This window comes from Castor canadensis, chromosome 2 (assembly GCF_047511655.1).
Source record: "Castor canadensis chromosome 2, mCasCan1.hap1v2, whole genome shotgun sequence".
Classification (NCBI taxonomy): domain Eukaryota; kingdom Metazoa; phylum Chordata; class Mammalia; order Rodentia; family Castoridae; genus Castor; species Castor canadensis.
Window position 1 is genome coordinate 8,104,558 of NC_133387.1, and position 21,466 is coordinate 8,126,023.

A 21,466-nucleotide genomic window follows, 5' to 3' on the forward strand; every position below is an offset into this window, starting at 1 on the left:
TACAGCATGCCTGGCCTCTCTCTTGGACTGGCTCTGCTTACTGCCTGCCGCTTTCCTCAGCAGATGTTTCATGTTTCTGGCATCCCCAATACCCTGGGATCTCCACTGCAACTTAGGCTTCTCCCTCAGATTCATACATCACCCACTTAAGGTCTGCCTGCAGGGACTGTCACACATTGCCTAGTCTCCCACTTTCCTGTGCAATCTGGGTGGAAGCCTCTATGACCCCATAACTTACAGTTTGTTGTCAAGGTTTGCCACATGCTTGAAGGGTAGCAAGTTCCCTTTGAACCATGGTCCCACTGGCTACTCAATGCCTGGGCATCTGAGCACAATGAAACAAATCCTGAGGAAGTAAGCTCCTAGGATGCCCTGTAAGGAGCAGAGTGCTCTTACTCTGCACTTCCAAATGAATTCACTTTCTTACCCTTAGGCGTGTCCTAGGGTCTGGCTAATTCCTGAGATGCCCTCAAGGCATCTTTCCTATTGTCCCATGAAAAGTACTTGGCTTCTTTTTAATGGCTCTAATCTCTTCAACAGCCACACACTTAACGTGGCCTCAACTTTGTCCAGGCTTCTTTTCTGGGCAAACTCTTCCAAGTTTTCCCGATCTTTCTGCCCTGATTTTTGCTCACAAATAAACTTGGCTAAAAATAGCCAGCAATACTCATGCCACAGCCTGAATGCTGGGCTGCCTTGACATTTCCTTCACCAGACTAGTGAGTCTGTCACCTTTAAACTCAGCCTCCCACAAAGTTTCAAGACACAGACAAAATGTTGACAAAGTTCTTTGTCAGTATGTAACATAAATGGCTTCTAATCCAATTCTCAGTAGAGTCCTTATCCCCAACTGAAACCTCAAGAGCACAGTCTTCATTTCTACTGGCATTCTGATCTGAGACACCAGCAGAAGCACCCATTAAGCTGAACTGACAGCATTCTACGGTTTCTTTAGCCCGCATCTCCAAACTCTTCCAAGTTCCTCCTACAAACCATTAAATCACAGTAGTGATCCCACTTTTCTGTTACTAATTTTCTGTATTAGTTACTTTTCTCCTCACTGTGACAAAATACCTGACATAAACAACTTACTTTGGCTCACAGTCCATCATGCCAGGAAGGGTGTAGTAAGAAGCAGAGTGAGATGATGCTTGCATGCGCTAGCTTTCTCCTTTAATTCCATCTGGGCTACCAGCCTGTGGGACAGTGCTGCCCACATTCAGGGCAGGTCTTCCCCCTACTTAATCTCTCCGGAATGCCCTTAGACACACCCAGAGGTGTACTTTACCAATGCCCTAGGTGCTTTTCAATCAAGATTAACCACCACATACATAATAGGTTACACACAAAATGAGTGGACTTTAGCTACACTTTCCACAGATCAGTTTCAGAAAGAGTCCAAGTGAAAAAAAAAAAGTGACAGAGGGCACCATTTGAAAAGAGTATTTTTATGAAAGAAGAGCTTAGCCTTCCCCCTGACACTGAGGTACTAACCACCCTGGTTTTACTGGGCATGTATTTAGAAAGAAAATAAAAAACAAAACCAAACCCATACTTGTTAATAATATATACTTTTGTGGGTAAATGATATGACTGGGATTTACTTTAAAATACTGCGAGAGCTGTGTGATTAAAAAGTACAATGTGGTTTCTAAATTCCATAGTAAAAATAACCAAAAACTTAGCAAATCCATGCAACTTATAAAGTAACAACAGAAAAAGCAAAAGTATAAGGGGCACAGCTAATCTAAGATACCATCAATGGTATCCATCAATGTTCCCCAGGAACAGGACTGGGGAAAAGCATACAGGGAGCACAGGGGATCATCTACAGAATATTCTATTTCTTCTGGTGGAGAAGTAGGCTGGCTTGTGCTCTTTGCCTCAATATGCTTGCTTCTTAACTGACAGTGTGGAATGTGTTATATTTTACTGCAATCTAGTTGACACACATACTTAAGAAAACTGTTTGGCAGGGTAAAGGGTACTGTACATGAAAAAGAAAGACCCGACACAGAACATAAGATTTTGATACATACAGCTAAGATTAAGTAAAATAGCCTAGCAAGAAAAGAAAGCTTCAGGCTGTAACTTTACAAAAGGCTCTAAGATTTTAGTAACAGATGTCTACAGTTTCATCTTAATTTTAGGAGTAAGAAAAATGGCAACTACCAATAGATGTTACTGCCACAGTTGCACATCAATGCCAGGTTGTTCCTTGTCTATCTCTTCCCCTATCCCTTCCTCTGAGTCTTCCAAGATCACTACCTCACATGTCCAAAATTGGGCTCTCTGCCTTTTCTTAACAGAAGCTTTAACTGTCCAATTAAAAAGTCCTAGGAATCAGGGATGCAGCATCTTCATTAACTGCCCCCCACCCCACCCCTGTATGAGTGTCCCACCCTTCCTGCCCAGGCCTTCTGTGAAGACTACATCTGGCCATGCTTAGACTCTCAACTGGCCTTCAAATTAACTCTCCTGTATTTCCAATCCTGGTAAGAGAAATGGTTCTGATTTCTCCCTGTTCTTACCTCTGATATAAAATCAGTTCTATCAATTTTAGTGCCTCTGTATCTCTTAAACCCATTTACTTCTTTTTATACCTAATTGTGCTGGAGTTCAGGCATTATCTCTCATCTGAGTCATAAAATCCATCCTTGACTTTGCTGTCCCAAGAAATTTCTATGTACAGACAGGCACTCATTCTGTTAAAATGAATGAATGCAGGGACCTCCTTCTATACTCTGCTTGTCATGCACCCCATGTCCACAGCCACCCCCAGACCATGCCCATCAAATAGAACAATCCCATGTCAGTTTATTAACTATGTAAGAAAGAAAGAAATATTTGCTTTAGGCTACTATAATGGACTTTGTGCCTAGAAGCACTTTTTTCTTTTCGGTTTGTTTTGTAGACAGGCTCTTGCTATGCTGCCCAGGCTGGTTTTCAGACTCCTGAGTAGCTGGAATTATAGATGTGCACCACCAAGCCTGGCTTCCAATAAGAGCTTCAATCCTCGAACTCATTTAATCCTTACAATAACTATATTCTCTGCATGGAACTATCCACAGCTCACACATTAGGAAGCTCAGGATCAGAGATATTTAACAATTTGTCCAATCTCATTCTGCTGATAAAGTGACAAGGATTCTGAGCCAGGAGCTGGAATGTTCTTTTCATCCCCTGCCACATACTGCTTCCTTAAGAAGGTGGGGGTTTCTTATTCCACTTACTTAAGGTACAACAATTACCTTTTGATTTGAGATAACAGCACATAGGCTAGATTGGGCTGGACATGGTGGTGGCAAGCCATAATCCCAGCTTTTTACTTAGGAAGCGAAGAGAGGAGGATCGAGGTCAGAGGCCAGCCTGTGCAATTATCAAACTAAAAGCAAAAGCACTGGGAGTGTGGCTCAAGTGGTAGAACACTTGCCTATTATGTGTGAGGCCCTTGAGTTCAATCACCACTACCACCAAACAAGAAACAAAAATACAAAACCCAGGTAAACAGATAAGGAAAATCTGACAGCCATACTATTAAATACTATTAGACAATAAAAAATGAAGTACTAATATATAGATGGATGAACCTTGAAAATATTATGTTAAGATGTAAAAGACCACATATCTATCATGTGATCCAATTTATTATATGAAATGTCCAGAAGAGACAAATCCATTGAGATAAAAAGTAGATGAGCGGCTGCCTAGGGTGAGGGTGGGGACTGTGGTGATGACTGCACAACTCTTAACTTTCCTAAAAATCACTGAATCAGACGTTTAAAACAAGTTGCATCTTTAGATATATGAATTATACCCCCACAAAGCTGTTAAGAAAAAAAAAAAACTTAAAGCCCGCTAACTCTAAATCTTTAATGGGTCAAATTTGTTCATTCACAGAAATGAGTGAATCTCTACAAAATGACTGGGTTCTTTGTCCATGGAGGTTCTTAGCATAGCATCAAAAGTAGTATTACTGAGTATTCTACCAGAAACAAAGCTTATACTACTGACAGAAGGGTTTATGATAGCCTGTGACAATATATAAACAGGTGAAAATAAAATTGAAACGATTTTCCTGAAGGCACTAGAGGAGGTATCATATGAAAAGCCATGGAGAAAAATGGCAATACAACATTCCTGACCATAATGACTGAGAAGATTTTCAAATGAGAACTTTCTGCTATGTCTCAAAGGATGAAGAGAATTTAAACGTAAAGGTGTAAGTAGGATGCTGAACTAGGGAAGAAGGGGGCAGAGAAAGCACACGAGGCTGAATGAGGAATTCACGTAAGAAGTTGTGAGAGGCCGGGGGTGGATGTGTGGTAAGTGGACACAGGCCTTTACTCTGCATGAGTAACAGCTATGGAAGATTTCAGAGAAGGGAAGTGATATAACTCACCTAACTTCGGAAAATAAAAACAAAACAAAACAAAAATTAATTATGACAAAGTCCACCTGTCAAATTTGTACTTTCAAACCTCTAGCAATTTATCTTTTAATTCTAGAACTTGATAGACAATGCATTAACAATTTGAAATAACTTAGCTATTGCTAACAGAAATGCTCAATAATATGAATAGGAATTTAGTTTTTTTCTTATTTACCCTTTGACCCAGTAATCCACTTCTAGCAACCTATATCCAAATTAACAGGCCAAAACCATAAAAAGTAGTAAACTCAAGCTTAGTTGCTGTGAAAGATGAAATTTACCCAAAAATCCACTGACAAGGGACAAGAAAACTGAACTCTGGCATGTCCACACAATGACACCTTATACAGTATGCAAAGGCGCCTCTGGATACTGACTACACATGGCTTTCTCAGCAGATATTAACTGAACAAAGCACCAGACCTTCTGTGTATGGGGGAGGGGAGTAAATACTAACATATATGTACAGATATGTATCATTTTCTTTTCAAAAAGGAAAACTAGGATGATAAACTAAAAAGGAAAAGACCAGAAAAATGGGTATTTATGGAGGAGGAAGGACACAGACTGGGGGAAGTAGGTGGAATCAAGACTTCATTGGGATCCGTAGATAGTATTCAAGGAAACAATGAGTGCACATAGGGAAGAAAATTACATCTTTATTTTCACTAACTCTAAATGAAATGTGACAGTTCCTCAGTTCTGAATGCTGGCAACAGACCACAGCAATTTTTGCAGTATTATGACTTTTGCAACAAGAAATTAGAGAGATTTTTGTTGTCCCATGACAATTATTGCCAGAATAATTTATGCTCGTGAATACTGTGGAACAGATCTCAAGTAGAAAGTAAATATATTCACACAAGGGTGGTCAGGTTTGCTGCACTTTGACATCTTTCATGATGGAAAAAAAAAAGCAAAAAATTCCAGTAAAAGCTATAAAAACATCTTATGGCCACATTTCCATATATGATCTCAACCAATTGTACCCCTTGCTTGAGGTAATCACCTGGCAGCAATATAACTGTAAATAAATATGAACTAACAAGTACAAAATCTTGTAACAGTTCTAGGAAAGTTAAATGATCATTCAGACATCTCTAAATATATTCATATCAAATTCTTTGTATTGCTAAATTTAAAACTCAGTTAAAAAAATCTTATGCTGCCAAAACCCAAGGGGCAAAGGGAGCTCAAGTGAAACAACATTCTAGGAGGAAGTTGGGACTAGTAAGAGAAATGGGTAAGTTACATAGAGAAGCCTACATCTACAGAAGAGATAGAGTGTGATTCTAAAAACACCACCAAAATGAAGATCCCAAGCAGGCAGTTTAAAGATACCAAACTATAGCTCCAAAGGAAATCCACACTTGAAGAAATAAATTTAGTAATTGACAAAAAAAAAAAAAAAAAAGTAAAATTTTGGGCATCAGACTGCATAAAATCCTCAACCTGTAAACAAAAAACAGACATGAGGACTGAAGTTTGTGTTAGATGACATGCGGACAGGAAGTCTGCTGCCTCCCTCCCTAGAAAAAAAAGGAGAATGCTTCTAAGCAACAGAATATAAGGGTAGGAGAACCACTAAAGGCAGAAACAGAAACCGAAGAATAGTTAATGCAACTTCCAGTTCAACCGTAGCAAAGGTCAAAGATAAATCAATGAAAACATCTATTATGAAAAAGTCACTGACTGTAACAAGTGCCAGACTGGTGGTCGTCAAGGATGTAGCCAGTGGTAGAGTGGTAGGGGTACAAGGCTCCCAGCACCAGCAGAAAGAAGTAACTAATAGACTAGAAAGCAATGAAACCAGATTGTAGCCCAGTGGAAATGGAAAATGGCCCAGTCAAAATGATTCAGAACAGGATGGCAGATTCCTGCTACAAGAAACCAACAAACCCTTCCTTTCCTGACAGCTGCTGAAACATCAGGATTCCCCCAGGCTAGCTAAGAGATGTGGTAATTATTACCCCCACTCACCATCACACAATGACATATATTTGAGATATGTATTTTCCTTGTAAATTCTCAAGCTACAATATAACTATTATAAACTCACAAATAGACATGACAATTATCACACTTCAACTTCCAAAACAAACTATATACCTTCTTCAAAAAAATGCTAAAACTAGCCAGGCACCAGTGGTTACCGCCTGTAATCCTAGCTAAGGAAGCAGAGATCAGGAGGATTGAGGTTCAAAGCCAGGCTGGACAAATAATTTGAGCATCTCTATCTCTAAAATACCCAACACAAACCAGGGCTGGCAGAGTGGCTTAAGTGGTAGAGTGCCTGCCTAGCAAGCGTGAGGCCCTGGGTTCAAACTCCAGTACAAAAAAGAAAAAAAACCCTAAACTTCTGTCCATATCTCACAGAATTTATAAGCCCAAATTCAAAGCCTGGTACAATGTAGACCATCTTCTGCCTCACTGTGCTCATGCTTCCCAGTGGCCCTAATCGAGTCTCTTTAGCAACCTCATCAAGATCACCACCAGATGGCACTGAGTAAATATACCGAAGAGACAAATCCTCCCAAACAAGTGAGGATTGCTGGCAAATTCACCTACAAGGCAGCATTTGGTTCTTCCTATAATGACAGTTCTCATTCTGGTTACTCAGTTTTAAGGCAACCCTTAAAAATTAAAATATGGGCTGAGCACTGGTGGCTTTCATCTGTAATCTTAGCTACTTGGGAAGCTGAGATTAGGGGAATCAAGGTTCAAGGCTATCCCAGGCATATAGTTCAGGAGATCCCATCTCCCAAATAACCAGAGCAAAATGGACTGGCAGAGTGGTAAAACACACCTGCCTAGCAAGTGCGAGGCCCTGAGTTCAAATACCAGTACCACCACAAAAGAAAAACAAAATTAAAAACATGAGGGGAAGATGTTAATCAAAGGGTATGAGGGTCCAGGACAAATGAACTCTGGATCCCTAACCAGGAAATTCATTTTTGTACCGTATACACATAGGCTGAAAGTAACTTTACATAGTATTACTAGTGAACCTGCATTTCGACGGTGACAAGTCACAGGTGTGGAATTTCCTACTTGCGGCTTCATGTTGGTCCTCAAAAAGTTTTATACGTTAGACCATTTCATATTTCAGATTTCTAAATTCCAGGTTCTCAATCTGTCCTGTACAATGCATCTTTTTCAGTTATGTCTGCACATATGCTAGGTTATCCTACAGAATGCATTTCTTACTAACGAAATGACTCCAGGGCACTGACTGACATCAATTCAAATGGCAAATACACAAATACATGTGGATGTTGATGGCACTTCAAAATTCTGGCTCCATAACTCACTAGTAGTCTAGGCAGCTTGCTTACCTTCTGTGCCTGTATTTCATTATCCTTAGTAGGACACTAATTCTATTTATTTCAAGATGAAGTAAATTAATGTTGCCTAAAAAATTTCACAATTTGGTTAGTTAATGATTACACTGAGGTAATATTCTCCCAAATTCCCACCAAAATTCCAATTAGCAGAAGACAAGATGTCTTTGTGGACCTGGGGACCCAGCTTAAGCAGCTGACAAATACCTCATTTTCTTTGAACTAGCTATCTTAAAATCTATGTGAATCTTTCATTCTATCATGAATGCTTTTTGTGGATAGCATGCTTTAAACAAAATGCCAGCCAAGTGTCTCCTATCTACCATCCTCCTTCTGACACGAACTACTGCTGAGCTTAACCCACTGACTATATAAACTGCTGGTGTCTCCTGACACCTGTTATCTTCAGAACTCAGGCTCATACAAAGGCACAAACATCAAGTGGTCCTGTACTCCCAAGACAACCAGGATGTGGTGGTCCAGGGAACATCTCCAGGCTGCAAATCTACTTCTAGCACCTCCTTTGGCACAACACGCGTAGGGGGGTACACACCATCACAGACACATTTAGTTGGCAAATCTTTCCCTATCTCTTCCTCTTCTAGTAAGAACTGCTTTAGTACAGGAGGTACAATTACTGTGACTACCATTTAAACGAACTCCATTTCAACTCACAGTTCCCACAATCCTATCAAGAGTCTCCAAGTGTCCCACATGCAGTTTGCCTGTGGTTGGTGGGTGGTAGGCCTGGAAAATCCTATCTGGTCAGTGCGGTTTTGAAAGCTAGCACATCATGAAGTGAACATGAAGTGATTCATCACCTTATCAGAGCTTTCAATAAAAAACTCCTTTCCATTACTTTCCTTTCCACCAAGATAAATAATTTAATCGCAAATTCAAAAATTCTGATTAACAATTTTTCCTGGTTATGGCAAGGTTTAAACACACTTCCTTCCCATTTTACTACAAATTGATTTAAAAGACAATACAGGCTTACTTGGAGCTTTTATGGGTTTTGTTTGATCTGAACACAATTTATCATGTGTTTGTCCTAGGAAAGGAAATGAGAAATCAGGCACGCCCCCTTTTCAGGTGAGATGATCCTGGATTATGGGCAATGTTCCTGTTAGCACTCAGGGTTCACAATGACCTTGGCATCACCTCCTGCACCTGGTTTCTGCCATTCAGATCATACCTGCCCCCATTCTGTATATGTCGTCACACGGCATTTGCCAAAAAATTATATTGAAGATTTCCTTTCCAGCTATTACAACATCCAGTACTTAGAAATTCATGCTTTCAGAGATTACAAACCTCAGAGATACATAAGTACGCACAAAAGTGCTCATATAAACCTGGACAACTAGATTACAGTCTCTGAGTCAATTATCGTTATATGTCTTTGGAGCTCATGAAAATATGCCATCAGAAGATAACCTTCAATAAGGTGAACTCAAGAATGTTCAGGAACTGGCTCTTGGATTCAGTCCGCTGTTCTAGTTTTTGTTCTGTCTCTTCTGTGGAGGACTATTTTTGTTTCATTTTGGTTTTTGTGGTACTGAGGTTTGAACTCAGGGCCTACACCGTGAGTCACTCTACCATCCCTTTTTGTGAATGGTTTTGTCAGATGAGCTCTTTCAAACTATTTGCCCCAGCAGGCTTCAAACTGCTATCCTCCTTATCTCTGCCTCCTGAGTAGCTAGGATTATAGGCATGAGCCTGCTTCCCACAATCTGGCCATATCAATTACAAAGAAGATCCAATAAACTCACCCCTTAAAAGATGGTTTTGAAACAAGTAAACCTGCACCATTTTGTACTTGAGATTTTTAACTCAACTGCCCCTGGTCAACATGTGCCTTTCTTTTTAGTTGCAAAAATTCCTAGTGAATTTCCCTTGTAGCCTATACCAGTTGTTTTGACCTGTCACTATGAAAGTGGTGAGGTTTTTGGTTTCTGTTTCTTTGTTGTGTTTATGAGATGGACCACATTCCTGGGCTCGAGAGAGAAAGCTGGACGTGGTTGAGAGAGTGAGAAGAGACTGCGTGTGGCAAGATGAGATAGAAGGAAGCAAGGGCGCTACGGCCAGATGACGGGCCCTGAAGGCAGTAAGCAGGACCAGGAGCTCAGCTGGAGTGCTTAGCCTGAATACAATGGAAAAAGCCACAACAACCACTAGAACAGAGGACTGAATCCAAGAGACAGTTCCTGAATGTTCACAAAGAATAAGAATCCAAGCCTCTACTAGACAGCAAGTATTCTCCATGGAACCCTTATGCCCAAAGATTATCCCCCCAAAACAGAACAGTGATTGTGGAAAATTAGTATGTTATATCTCCTTAGAGATTAAATATTCCAGAAAACAAAGCTGTTTATGTTTCCCAAACCAATCTGCCCTAACAGTGTGAACAGTATTCATACTCCAGAGGCCACTGAGTTAGAAATGCAGGCAAACTAATCTTTAAGAAATCAGGAAAAAAAATCAAAGACAACTTTAAAGAGAAGTAAACAAGTACTTAGATGCCTTTAAAACTGGAAGTTTCAGACACTTTTTTTAAATGGTGCTGGGTATCTGCCAGGGCCTTGTAATGCTAGGCAGCCCCTGAACTATGCCTGCAGTCCCTAGACCTTCATCAAAGAAAAAAATGTACCGGTTGGTCAACCATGGTTCACTCCTGCAATCCTAGGTACTCAGGAGGCAGAGATCAGGAGGATTGAGGTTCAAAGCTAGCCTCAGGCAAATAGTTTTAGAGCCCCTATCTCCAAAGTATCCAACGCAAAAACGGGCTGTTGGAGTGGCTCAAAATAGTAGAGCACCTGCTTAGCAAGTATGAGGTCCTGAGTTCAAACCCCAATAGCACCATCACCACAAAAAAAAACAAAAAAAACAGACCTTTGTAGTTAATGTTACAAACCAGTATTTTCCAGGTTTAAGAATTTAATCTATATAGGCGTTGACTTTGTTGTTTTTGTTCCTCAGTAGTAATGACAGATTAATGCCAATTCATATGCTTTTAAAAAAGACTTTAAGATACTTCCTATAACAACATTTATAATTTACCATGCAGACAGGACTGAAGTGAGGCAAAAATCCCTTTTATGCCTAACATAAACCAGGTCCTGGATTCAATCCCCAACACCACAAAAACAATAATACTACATCCTTCTAGACAACTAAACTTGGAACTGTCTTCATTAGGATCCGGACTCTATGCATGTCCACTTCCAGGGATCAACCAGTGTTCCACCAAGACAGAATAAAATTAACACATTGATTTACTACATACCAAATCTCTACTGTAAGGCACATCATTTTTGATATTCTTTGATTTTAAAGTCTGTATGTATTCCATAAAACATGTACTGTAATATTGTGGGGGTTCTTCCTCCAAAAACTATTATTAAATTATGGGTGCCTCTTCATACATACATACATATACACACCCTCCCCCCTGCACAATACAACTCTTTATAAGAGTAGCAAAGCATCTCAATGTACTAAAGGCTCTCCCAAATGTAAGCCAGCATTTCCTAAACTACTATGAACAGATCTCTTCCATTCCCATACCTCACATTACAGAACACAGATGGGGGAAAAATATTGGCTTAAACAAAACATAAAAATTACTGAAAGTGCAGTAAAATGTAGAGTCCCTTTATTATAAAGAATACGAGTGACTGGGCTGGAGGAGTGGCTCAAGTGGTAGCGCATCTATCTGTCTTGCAAATGTGAGGCCCTTAGTTCAAATCCCAGTAACTGCCAAAAAAAAAAAAAATAGTGACCAAAAACAAACAAAAAGCTTTGTAACGTCCCAAGTGATCAGACACACAAAACACACAACAAAAACTGTACAGGGCAAATTCACCCATACCCTGAACACATACAACACAACCCCAAGATGAGCTAAAACCAGGCAACACTGCTCAATCAGCCAAGTGAGTCTTCAGCATCCCTCGGTCTTCCTTCCCTTTTGTATCTCGTGTCTCTTGTCAGTAATGACCTACCTACTCTACATCAGGTGCCCGGGTAGCCAGGTAGACATTTATACTGAACTTTGGTGGTCTATCTGATGACTGACGTCACACATTCCTGTAATGCATGTTGAAGTCCAAGACTTCCTTCCAATGTGAGGCAGAAACCTGAGGGCCAGTAGCTACTAAGTCACAAAACGTGTTCAGCAGGTCTTAGGCACTTAAGTCTGAACACTTAGTGTTGTCATTACATGTAAGAACAATGTGCAGGGAAAACACTTAAAGATTTTTAATCTCTTTTCTTGGGGGGGGACTGTACTGGAGACTGAACTCAGAGCCCCCCACTTGCTACACAACTGCTGTACCACCTGAGCCCCACCCTTCCCATCCTTTCACTTTTAGCATTTTTCAGATAGGGTCTCAGTTTTTGCCCATGTAGCCTCCTACCTCTGCCTCACATTCTGACTTTCAAATGCCTATCATGTACATATTACTATTTTAGTTAGGATATAGTTTCTATGTAGTGGAGGCATTTTCCCCCTGGCACTTGGTGACACGTTTCTGTGTAACTGTTTTCTCATTATTCAACGGTATTCCTAACCAATCCCATTTAGAACACTTTTCTTAGATAACTGATAGCAACCTTCCAATTTTCCAAGTTACAGTACAAGTTTATATTCTTAAATACAATGACATTGTAAGTTTAAGCCAATGTAAAATCCATCTATTCTATTATTAGAAATTATGAACTAAGCTTAGTAGGAAAGGAAGTTCACAATATCACTAAGAAAACTTGCAATCTGAAGGCAATTCAACAGTATTTAATCTAATATTTTAAGTAAATACAATAAAATATCAACCATAAGTGAATTTCCAGAAATTAAGATGGTTTGGTGAAGGGGACTTGAAGTATCTGCAGGATTACAGTAGAGGGGCATGGAGAAGAATAGATAAAGGGAATTAGGGAACATGACTTCCCTAATTCTACTGCTCAAAGATAATCACTATTAAAATTTTAGTTTATTATCTAAAAATAAACTCACACACCAGAAAACATTTTATACATTACATGTTGTTTTATAGTGTTTCACCATTTAGTACTCATTAAATACAATATTATGGAAATGTAAAGATTTATCCCAAAGATGCTGGAATAATCATCTAATAGCCCCAAACTGAAAACACATGCACAGTAAAGGCATTAGTTAAACAACAACATCCCCAGGACAAATTATTAACCTATTAATCACTTTTTACATTTTCTTAACTAAATCCTTAGAAGATTAGCTATTTCAAAGTAAGTTTTTGCTACAGTTTGCTCTTCAAATCATATTAAAATTATACTCTTTCTAGCAGTAAGTGGGCTCACTTCTCCATACTCAACAGAAGTGGATTTAAAAAAAAAAATGCCAAAAATTTAAACAGAAAACTCTCATAGACTTGCATTTGTCAGAATACTGCTAGTGAAGTTGAAAACTTGTTCCCTGTATGAGTTAACAATTCGCCCATTTTTTTCAAGAGGAGGGTCCTCTTTTTTAATTGGTTTATAGTCCTGTTTTTACAGTATGAAGAATAAATTTGCTTCTAAGTCAAAACATGTTTCTGTTTGTTATTTGCCTTTAATTCAGCTAATAGGATTTCAACATACAGAAGTTTTTTATTCTAAAATAATCAAATGAATCTTCTTTACAATCTGTCTGCAGTGTTAATACATAGGCATTTTCTCCATCCTGAGATTTCCACCCTATTATCTTTTGGTTCCTAAACTTAAAAAAATAAAAAAATTTAAAACACAAAAGTTCACCACCCTAAAATTTTACTACTTCACCTCTGCCAGTGCATGTACTTTACACATATTTTAAATGGCTGCATCCCTTTCATACAATATTTTCTAAAGTATTTTCTGACATAGGCCTTTAAAAATTTGCTTCTTAAATTTGATCAGTTGTTAAATGGTTTTACAAATTTTTGCAAGGCCAATGAGGCATAACATCATACTCAATTTAACACTACCCCCAAAGTTCCAGAACTGTTCATGTGTATGCCATCAGCACCCAATTACTCTCCTCAACTTGCACTACAGACCAGGAATAAACTCACTCTTGGTAGTCAACCATAGATCTGCATGATGAGCTGTCTTAACTATCAGACATTAATCCTTAAAACATTTCATTCTAGTCTCTCCTAGTCTTCTTCCACCTTCATTTAATCAAACACTCAGGCAGAGCACTCGGTTAAAAGCTCAAGTTCTGGGATTACTCTGTCTTGTTCTAACACTGGCTTTTAAACAAACCTACGAGCTTTGACCTTAACCATGCAAAGCCTCGGTTCCTTCCACAGTCTACAAGGCAGGTGGAACCCGGCGCTTTGTAAAGACTTCAAGATGCACATGAACGAGCAGTGTGCTAGGCACTGAGTGCCTAGGTGCCTAGCACTGGGTGGGAGGACAAATGGGTGTCACACCATTCCTGTCTTCAAGGTCAGTCTAGTGGGAGAAGTCACCAAGTACACCAGAAGGTTGAGACTTGAGATGGTAGCACAGGCAGGACATTATGGGGACCAAGGTACGGCTCCTAACTCAGACAGGTGGGCGGGCCAGCTTTTCAGAGATGACTGAGCCGTCATGGGATGGGAAGGGGAGAAGAAACATGAAATTCAGGGTACAGAACTGCAGCCATGCTGAAGCATGGGTTGGATGCGAGGGAGAGGAAAACTGCTTTCTTGGTCCAAGTTTCCCAAAAAGAAAAGTAAAATGACTATCAAACATGGGCTTTGTAACTCTGCTTATCAGACATGAACAAATTACATAGCATTCTATAAAGTATTTTTACCAACCCTCACTATTGATGTTTAAAAATTATGGTGTTCACATGGAATCCATGCACTTTGAGAAATCTTTAACAGTAGCAATTAAAAACCATCTCAGGGCTGGGTGTGGTGGTGCATGCCTGTAATTCCAGCACTCAAGAGATCTAAAGTTGGAATCCAGCCTGGGTGACACAAAAAGGCCCTTAAAAAACAAAACAACAACAATAATAAAACATCTGAGGCTGGGAGCGTAGTTCAGTGGCAGAACACTTGTCCAGCAGGCTTGAGGTCCAAGGTTTAATGCTGAGCACCACCAAAAAACTCATTTCATAGTTATAAAGTATTATAATTCTGCTTGTAATGTTCCCTAGTAAATGTACATACTGTAAGTGTACAATCTTCAGTAACAGAATAAACTTGAATTTTCTCCAAATTTGATTTATTCTTCATTTAATGTTCATTTCTGTTTTGAAGCAAAAAAAAAAAAAGGAAGAAAGAAACACACTGACAAACTACCAGATAATGTTTTAAAAAGCAAGGTGGACCGAGAATTGACCTTCAAATGGATGGGTTAATGGCTTCTTCTCCAGACATAGCTAAGATCAACTCAAAGTGAAGCCACTGGTTCCCCAGACATTTTCTCCCAGATTGACTGAATAGCTCAGGGTTTCTAGAAAGGCCATGGTTTGGGGTCTATGGCAGGCTCAAACTGCAAGAAATACAAACAGATCAGTTTCAGGGGGCCCTACTTTTTTTAAATTTGAAGAATGGCATGTAACAACTCCTTAATTTAAAGCCTTTTCATTTTAATTTTCCATGCTGAAAAGAAGACACATGTTCTGCCCTGGGTACACTGTCCCACAGAAGCTAGTGGCACCACTAAGCTAAACTGTCTTCCAGCCTCAACTACCAAACTGCTTCCCTTCAAAGGCAAGGCTGTGATATTTAACCCAGGGGGAAACCAATCTTGCAATCTTGCTTCAAAACAAACTAATAAACACAGGTTTAAAAATCTACACCTTAAGACCAGATTTGTTAAAAGTTTCACAACTTGTTTTCTTGGCACTTTCCTGGATTTCCACAGCTAAAGAAAACCTGAACATGCTTCTGTTGGGGTACTCAATTAGATACTGGAGAAAGGCAAAGGAGGGACAAGAAAGACGACAAATTTACTCTCAAGAAGCATACTATCGTAACAAAATGCATTCTTAACCAGTTTAAGAGCAATGACTATGTTTTTTGTGGCCAAAATCAGGGTGAGTGCGCAAACACTATGATTAAATTTAGAATCATTCCAAAAAATTCATTCATTCAAAAAAACAGAGGTACTACAAAGATCAATTCTATGTTACATCATGGATGCAAAAACAGACTAGCCCGTCTTCAACACAGGTGAAAGGGCTAAGACTGCACTGACAATCAAGACTAATTATTGATAGAAAGCAGTAATCTGCAAGGGACAAAGGAGTCTTTGGAATACTTAAAGACCTGCAGAAGCAGCTCAAGCGTTTGTCTGTCTTTGAATGCTGCACGTGAGGAATGGAGGCAGGACCACAAGAGCATGAGCAGAAACAAACAACCCTAGCATATCTAAAGTTGGTTTGTTTTTTGGCAAAATCGTTTTCATAAGATGATACCACGGGGCGGGGAGGGGAGAGAGAGAAGGCTCACATTTAGAAAGCCATTCCTCTCAAGTTTAATAAGCACTCTCCTGAAACCTCCAAAAATGGGCATAATAGGAGTTAAAGCAAGCCCGTCTTGTGTTTGCATGCTTCGGAATTTGAAATGCGATGCAATTATTTCAACTTACTATGGAAGCAACAAACAAAACTTTCGGGAAAAAAAAAAACTGCGAACAGCCCAAGACTTCTCAAACAAAGAAAACTTTCATATCCTAATTTTTTTTTGAAACAAAATGAGTAGTTTTTTTTAAAACATCTTCACTTACTTTGCTATACAAAATACATAAAACTGCCCAAGACTTCAGAAAAGCCGGTACTTTTTCAGGTACACCCTAAAAAGAAGTGTTGAACTTAAAAGTGCACGCATTTCTGCGGGGCGTTGGTGTGCTTGGGTCCTGGAAGCTCCTGGCTTAAAGTCAAAAAGAATTTAGTTCCTCTTCTGCCACCCCCGTAAGTGAATTTCAAAAACAGTGTGACCACTTACCCCACTCTGAACTTGACTCTTTTAATACCACTACAGGAGAGAGCAACTACACAGAGCAAAGAACTACCTGAGTAAGTCGACTGCAGTTCGGTGTCTAACCCTTACCACTAACCCCTGCTGAAGTAAAAGCGACACCAGTGACCCAAGAGGAAGAGGAACTCCTCTTTTTGGCAGAGCTAGCTAGAGGGACAACCCTTAATTTGGGGAGCACTCTCAAGCAACGTACATAGCACTCCTATCTCTCTTAATCGTCCCAACTCTACACGACATGACACAGATGAAGGTGGGACTTCGGGGCCACCAGAACCTCGAGGGTGGAGGCGCGCGAGCCCGGTGCTGGGGACCCCGACTCCCGCAGCCTGGCCCGGAGCCGGGTTACCTCCGGGGTCGGGACGCGCGCTCCCGTTGGGGCCGGGGGCGCGCCGAGGCCGCGGCGCAGGGCTCGGCCCAACTCGTGAGCGCTGGCTGGGGCCGGGGGGGGGGGGGGCTCCCTCCCGGGGGACCGCCACACTCGCATCGCTGCCGCCCCCGGCCCGGCCCGCTCCTCCAGAGAACGGAGCAAAAGGCCGACTATTACCCAATAATAGCGCCCTGCCCCGTCGCCACAAAGCGAGAGGGGAAGCGGAAAGCCAGCGCGCCCGGCCCGGCAGCTCCTCCTCCGCGCGAGCCCAGGCTCCCGGAGAGCACGAGTCCGGCTGCAAGGGACGCCGGGCGAGTCGGGGGGGAGACCGGCGTGACCCGAGGGAGGAGAGGGAGAAAGGGCAGCGGCGGGCGTCCCGCGGGGGGTCGCCGCACGAGGCGTGGACGCCCCAGTCGCCCGGGCCACTCGGGACTGAGCCCGCCTGCGGCTGGGAAAGAGGCCGGCGCCACCAGGCCGCCGCCGCCGGGCGCGATGAATCGGGTTTTTTCCCAGTGCGTAGCCGGGCCTGGCTGCCGCGAGCCCGCGTCCGGGGCCTCGGCCTGGCCAGCGCGGGTGACTCAGGCCGGGTCCCGCTCGCTCCCCTTCCGCCCCCCAGCGTCCTCCGCCCACGAGTCTCCCGGCCCGGCCGCCATTCCTCCCAACCGCGGCTCGGCAGCTCAGGCCTCGCCCGGTACCTAAGCTCGGCGGCCGCGGCCCCAGTCACTGCGACACCGCGGCTCGAGCCGGGCCTGCGCCGCCGCTACCTCCTTCCTCGGCCCCGGCGGCCGCTGACACTCACCCGCATCTCCCGGGTGCCCCAAAGGCTCGGCCGGCGTGTCTGCCTTACTCGCTGGGTCCGGGCCCTGCGAAACCCCGTCCCGCCAAGGTCTGGCCGCGTCCCTCAGCCACCCGGGCTGCCCCGCCTGGAGCTGCGTGCGACACGGCGCCCGCCTCCTCCTCCTCCTCCCCTGCCCGCCCGCCGGCCCTCCTCCCGCCGCTGCCGCCGCCTGCACCACGCAACCTCCGCCCTCTCGCCTTCCCTCCGCGGCTCCCCGCCCTCCCGGCCTCACCGGCTCCGGCGACCGCGGGGATAAGTCGGGGGGGAGGGGAGGCCGGAACGCACCGCCATCGGCGTCCGGGGCGGGGGAGCCGGGAAACGGTCGCCGCCATCGCCGCAATAGCCACGGCGCGGGAGAGGGGGGCCCCGAAACCGCCCTCCGACCGCGGCCCGCACCGTCCCTCCGCCGCCAGGCCCCGCTCGCGAGGGGATTTCTACCTGCAGGCCATGGCCCGTGCCCACGCCGGGCGGCCCGGATCCTCTAGCGGATTTTACAGCTGCTCTCGCCGAGCGGCCGCCTCTGAAGTCCGGGGTTCCCGCCACTTCGGACCCCACCAGGGGGCCGACCTAAGATCGGGGATGCGGGCCTCCGGAGAAACTTCCCGAAGGAGAGGGGCGCACACGGGTCCCCCCGCCCCCCAAGCTGACGCGGAACTCAGTTGCAGCCGGCCATGTGCCTCCCGGGCTGGGAGATGGACCGCAGGCAGTGTCCCCGACTGCCGGAGAAGAAAGTCACATGGGCAGGTGGCCCTGGGGACCAGCTCCTGAAAGCCTGGACTTAACCTGCGTGTCTGTCTCCTCTTTTAACGGTTCCTAAAAACTAAACTAGGCTTCCCGCCCCATTTTTTTTTTTTTGCAAGTTTGGACAAAAATTCACTTCGTCCTTAGTCTGTGTAAGTTCAAATGGAGAGTGGAAGTGGAGGCCTGGGTTGCACAGAGGGGTGGCATCAGGTGTGACTGTGAGACTGTGTTTTGCACGTGTAGTCTGAAGTAGTTAATCTCACTCATTAGAAATTAGCTCTCGTGATTATTTGTAATATTCAAATCAGATGCAAATTTCAGCACCACAACCAGCCACCGGGCTTGTTCTGGAGAGAAGCTGGAGGAAGAGTGGGTTTACCGCATCCCAGCTAGGGGCTGCTGGTGAACACTAATACCTGGCTCAGTCCCACGGGCTAATTGCAGAGCGAGCAAGGAAGGATTTTTTTTTTTTTTCCTTTTTTTGGCGGTAATCGGGGCAAGGGAGGATTTTGATTTGGCCCGTCATCTGGACAAAAGATGTGCTGGATGTAACTTCCTGTGTTCCCCAAACCAGAGCACTGCAGAGAGAGAGGAGGGCCGCCCCAGGGTCCACACTGCTGAACAACCTGAGTTCTCTCACAGGTACATCCCACTGGTGTATGCGGTCCCGTCTGTCGAAGTGAGGTCTTTGTCAGCATCTGTGAGGTATCTTTAGGAGTATTGTTTGCATATGGTTATCCCCAAATTATGTAATCCTTTGGGTTTTTTTGTTTTTTTGTTTTTTTGGGCAGGGCTTAAAAATTCTTGTTTTATTCCCCACACTTCTCAAGAAACTTAGATGTATTTAGTAACTTTTTTGTAGGCACATGGTAAGGGTAGAGGTAAACATGGAAAAAGTTCATCCCTGTGCACCATTCCTTCCACTGTACAGGTGAGCCTTTATTTTAAATATCCTGATTTCTTCCACTTAGTGTATCCTGTGTTCCTCAGATAACTTACCTGATTTCCATATTCTCTGACCTGGCTTCTCCAGTTACATCATTCCATCTGGTCTCCTGTGACTTCCCAACAGTTGAATATGGGAACTGAGTGCGTCTTTTCCGTTACTGTTCGTTTCCTCTGACCTCTGTTTGTCTTTAAGTGCAACTATTTAGCCCACCCCCAACCCCTCTCCACTTCGTACTTGTGTCCATGCCTGATTTTTTTTTTAATTTTTATTGTTTTATTATTCATATGTGCATACAATGCTTGGGTCATTTCTCCCCCCTGCCCCCACCCCCTCCCTCTCCCCCTCACCCCCTCGCTCTCCCCCCCACCCCCTCCATACCCAGCACATGCCTGATTTTTTAACCTAAGTCTTTACTTTCCACCTGTGTGCACTACCATCCTCAACAGCTGGACTATTGCATCTACCTATGTTCACTTTACAACCAGATTACATCTGCTTTGGACAGATATCCTTGCCTCCTATCCACTAGGACAGTCATCTGGTCAGTTTCCACTTCAAAACATCTTTCATTGTTTGCTTCTATCTCAGCAAAATTGATTTCTCTCTCAGGTGACCCAAAGTTTGTAATGATGCTTAACTTGATAGCTATCAGAATCAAAGTTCAAAGCAGTCTCAAAAGTCAAGAACATCATGCCAAAATCAATGAGATGAAATACAACTTTACAAGTCAAAAACAGTCATGTAGTTGGGAAAGGTCAAGTTTTAGATTTGGGCAGACATTGGTTTATACTCAGACTCAAATTATTGTCTTTTGCTTTAGTTGAGTCTACAATTAATTGAGGATAAAAACACTTACCTCATGAGGACGTGGTGAGGGTAACTCCTTTACTAGTCCAGGGTAATTTCTGCATCACTCACTGAATACTAACTCCCTCTCACATCTTCTAAGTGATATAAGTCTGGAAATGAACTTTAAAAAAAATACCCATTCACCAGGCATCCCAGAGCTGTCACCACCCTGGAGAAATCATCTTGGCTCAGTTTTTGGGGGCAGGCATCATCATCATCACACCCTTTTCCAGTGAAAAAACCAAAGGCTCAGAGGAATTAGGGAATTTGCTCCAAGTCCCTGAGGTTGGTCAGCAGCATAATCATTCAGGTACATCCAGTATGTTACTAAAAGATTTTTCCCAACTGCATGGTCTCTTTAACCTTCTACTGGTTTTCCTGGTTCTCATGTCTTCCGTATCCTTTCACCTACATTGTGACTGACTGCAGGCTATTTCTTCTAACCGGATCCACTCATATATCTTTGTCCTTTCAGACTTCAGTAGCTGCCTACTGTTCAGCGGGTTCAGTCCAAACTCTGCCCTGACACGTAAGATTTGTCATATCTTGTCCTAATTTACTTTTCCAGTTTTATTTCCTAGAAGGAGTTCTCAACTTAATCCAACCCTGTGGTGCCTACTCACTTGCCCTTAAAGACGAACCTTGAACCTCATTCATGAATGCCTGCGTCCATTGGTTCCCTTGGGAGACAGAGTTCCCACTGTCTTTCCTCCATCTCCAGATCCTTTTTTTTTTTCTTTATTTTTGGTGATACTGGAATTTGAACTCAGGATGTTATGCTTGCTAGGCATGTGCCCTGGGTGGGCTTTGAGGACCACTTTGTAGGTACAAAAGGATCCACCTTTGTATCTTTCCTTCATTGCCAACTTCTCACATGAGCCTTTAAACTAGGTGCTGTGTGTCTTGGGGACAGGAACAACTTCCAAAAGGGCACCAGCCCCTTTAGCATTGTGCCTGCAGAACGGTGAAGC

At 43.0% G+C, this 21,466-nt stretch overlaps 1 protein-coding gene across 2 annotated transcripts in view; it reads right to left on the reverse strand.

The window, feature by feature from the left end:
* Positions 1 to 18,646, reverse strand: part of Cul1 (cullin 1) — an 81,307-nt gene extending 62,661 nt beyond the window's left edge. Inside the window, exon 1 of one of the 2 annotated variants that reach the window (XM_020178085.2) lies at positions 18,395 to 18,646. The gene's annotated coding sequence lies outside the window, so the exon portion shown is untranslated. Of the gene's footprint in view, positions 1 to 17,917; positions 18,076 to 18,394 lie in introns of those variants that run through there. The other variant, XM_020178084.2, reaches the window with a different exon arrangement.
* Positions 18,647 to 21,466: the final 2,820 nt, after the last annotated feature.